This window comes from Limulus polyphemus, unplaced genomic scaffold (genome assembly GCF_000517525.1).
Source record: "Limulus polyphemus unplaced genomic scaffold, Limulus_polyphemus-2.1.2 Scaffold265, whole genome shotgun sequence".
NCBI classification, from domain to species: domain Eukaryota; kingdom Metazoa; phylum Arthropoda; class Merostomata; order Xiphosura; family Limulidae; genus Limulus; species Limulus polyphemus.
The window spans coordinates 316,544-319,946 of NW_013665875.1; the positions used below are offsets into that span (position 1 = coordinate 316,544).

The window sequence follows — 3,403 nt, forward strand, 5'->3', positions numbered from 1 at the left end:
GGGCTCCTGTAACGAATTTGTTGTTATATATTTATTTTAATGTCAACATTTGTTTGGATTGAGTTTATATTTAAAACATACATAGCCTGTAGTGTTAGATATGTATTGCGAAACCCCCGCTTATTCTCCAAAGTTGCAGATTATTCTCGAAAATAAGAATCAACATTATATTTATATACGTAAACGTTTAAATATAGCTCAGTATTGTTATGTAATCTGAATTTTCTGGAAAACCTTTCCACGCCTATAAATACAACCAACGCGACGTGCCAAAGTGTGTGTCTGTTAGTAGTTCGCTATAGTCAGTGTGCTATAAACTTCGAAAGCTATAGCTGTGATTTTTATAATGCTTATCAATCGGAAAACTTCCGATATTTGACCAGGAACCTTTACAAAGTGGCCAAGGACAAAGCTAGCTAGCTTTCCGGCGAATCGTACCTACGTCAACTCGTAATTAACTCGCTCATCGTAAACTCTCGATAAGACATCAAGGGAGTTCCAAACTAGAAAGAAGACTTTATAGTGTTTGTAAGTTTGCGAAACTTTTGTTTATAAATCATTGTTTGTAATAACTATTTGTAATAATTGTTACTGTAAATTGTAATGTTGTGTGTATATTAAAACGTATTTGTGTTAAAAAAAGAAAACTGTATGTCAATCTTGTTGGAAAATATCGTAAATTGACTAAAATATCGGCATATATTTTAATACTAAATCCAAAGTATAATTTAACTACTAAATTTAAATTATCAGTTAACTTGGCTTCGGACTATTCGAAATTCTAACACGTAACACTCCTCTTTACCAACCGTCACAACCACTGTCAACTCTTGGGCTCCTCTTTACCAACCGTCACCTTATAACGTCACCACGGCTGAAAGGGATTCAAATCCACCCCCACAGATTACGAGTCAAGTGCCCTAACCACCAGGCCATCCTTTGGTTTGTTTCTTTAGCTTGTGTCTGATGTATTTGGATTGGTGCCAACGTAAGGTATAAGTACTGGGTGACTTAATCTATTAATCTAAATATCCAATGGTCTTAACATGCAAGTTGCATCTAAAGTCTAGACCAACCACCACTTTATACTAATCTTAGAGTATCATGGTAAGGTTCTGTGTCTTCAAATTAATAGAGTTATCTAACCATTAAGTGTACGAAGCCAATCAAGCTACAAAATAAACAAGATATTAGAATAAAGTTGGTATCATGAATAGTAGCATAATTTCCATGTGTTTGAATATCGACCGTCAGGCCTATTATCCAGCAGCTACGAAAGATCTCAGCGTAATCCCTCTTATCGTGATGACGCGAGATGTAAAATTCAGTAGGGAGCCATCTCTACGTTCTCATAATCTCCCTTACTCGTTATTTTAGCGCAGAAGAGGCACAATAAGCATGCAGCATTCGTCGAAATAGCAAGTAGGCTATAATGAATCCTGTTTTATATCAAGACTGACTTACATACGTTCTTCTAATGTAGAAAATAACACTTAACTGTTTATTTATAATTAGGACTATTTCATATCTTTAGTTTTACTTAGTAGCTAACTTGAACAAAAACTTCCTTTAATGAAATGCGATGTATCAAAGTTTGAGAATCGTAATAAGCAATTATAATTAGTAATATTCTTATCTAGTAAGAGTTTATTTTAAGGGTAATTCGTAGGGAAGCTTTCCTCTAATGATCTGTTTACACCTAGAAGTTTCAGTGACGTACTTACTTTCCGATTTTTAAGTTCTAGCAAGACTGATCCTGTGCTTATACAGGATTTGTACTTTGTACTTATTAGTCCCAAAGTCATGTTACTCTCCTAACAATTAACGCTTTAACGTTGTGTTATTTTGCAAACACAACAGTTACATTACTGTAAAGGTCTAAATCATAACTTAACAGCATATTTTTATTTTGAATATTTTTTATGTCAAAAACTTCATGCCTTAGATATATCAACAATTTGCTCATGAACTTGATACCAAAACGGCTTTCAATAGGCCACTTAGATCTTAATTTATCACTTGATCCATTTGTTAGTATATCAATGGAATTTCCTAATTTTAGATCTTTCAATGGAAAAAATGTAAAATACATTATTCGTTTCTGCACTTATGAGAGTTTTATGTTTTAATAAACATAAGACATATAAATAGACCGTTCGTATCCGTCCTGTGAGTGCTAACTATTATTTTAATAACTTATGTCTGTATTTTGATTAATGTTCACACGATAAAACACAAATTCAAATTCCTATTTATTTACTTTAAGTGACGTATTCATTGATAGTCCAATCGATTTAAATTAAGAAAATATCAGGAACCATATTATTCTTGCTAAATTCGAAATGCAATATATGATACTCAAACTCATTATTTTAATTGGGGCATAAAGTAAGCAATGGTTTTGATGAGGTAGATATTTTTGACAAACGTTAAGACTTTTCTTTCAACCCTTTAAATTTCCGTCACCTAGCATTAACATTCCTCCATCTTTACTCAAAAATCTCTGTTTTGCTGTATCTTAGATACTTCAGAGTTTTTAGGTATTATACTATAAAAAATGTTTTCAACAATATCTTAAGTTATTTTTTTAGTATAATTAACTGTAAATATAATAAAATGTTACTAGAAAACCCTTTAACGTTACTTCCAAAATTGTTTACAACAAATCGAATGTTTCTTCTCGTAGATTACTTTAATTACATCATGCCTATTTTAGCACTCCCACGTTGCTTTGCGCCAATAAATCCCCCAAACACAACCCACGTGTCAAGGTAACCAGCACAAGAGTGATATCTGACATGACGACACTATATTGTTCAGTTTTGATGACGTCATATGGTAGTAAAAATGGCATCCATGACAAAGATAAGGGGGGTTAATTATTTTGTGCTTGAAGACTTGTTGTAAGTTTCATATTTTTAACCCTGGTTACTCCAGGTCGTAAAATGAGGGTAAAACCCGGGAAAAGAAAATTCATTTCTTGCCGCTTTATTGATTCTTATAGTCATCCAATATTCTTGTTTACATCAATGTTATTTGAATATGTTGCATCATATTTGAGTCGATTTACTAAAAGTGTCGTATATCTACTCGTACTATAAGTGCACAGGTGTCATTACTTCTAGCTATACAAATATAACAACTAAAACACTGCACTACGTGTTGAATGCAACATCAACCCACTTTTCAAGTGAGCTTCTTGATAAACAGATACTAGAATATATATACGTACATAATATAAACAAGTTTACATTCTGTATTAAAATTCGAGATGTCTTTAAAACGATTTGTAAATTAAAACCACTTCCAACTACTGTATAGTAGTATTTTTACAAACAGCTTAAGTCTTAAAACCCTATTTGATATACAGGGTGGGCCAAAAGTAGGGTTACAGTTAACACTT

The 3,403-nt window shown here is 32.6% G+C and overlaps 1 long non-coding RNA gene across 1 annotated transcript in view; it reads left to right on the forward strand.

The window, feature by feature from the left end:
* The first annotated feature begins 1,248 nt into the window (after positions 1-1,248).
* The window catches only part of LOC111085180, an 81,661-nt gene continuing 79,506 nt past the window's right edge, over positions 1,249-3,403 (forward strand). Inside the window, exon 1 of the long non-coding RNA XR_002610021.1 lies at positions 1,249-1,422. This is a non-coding gene — a long non-coding RNA (uncharacterized LOC111085180). The remainder of the gene's footprint in view (positions 1,423-3,403) is intronic.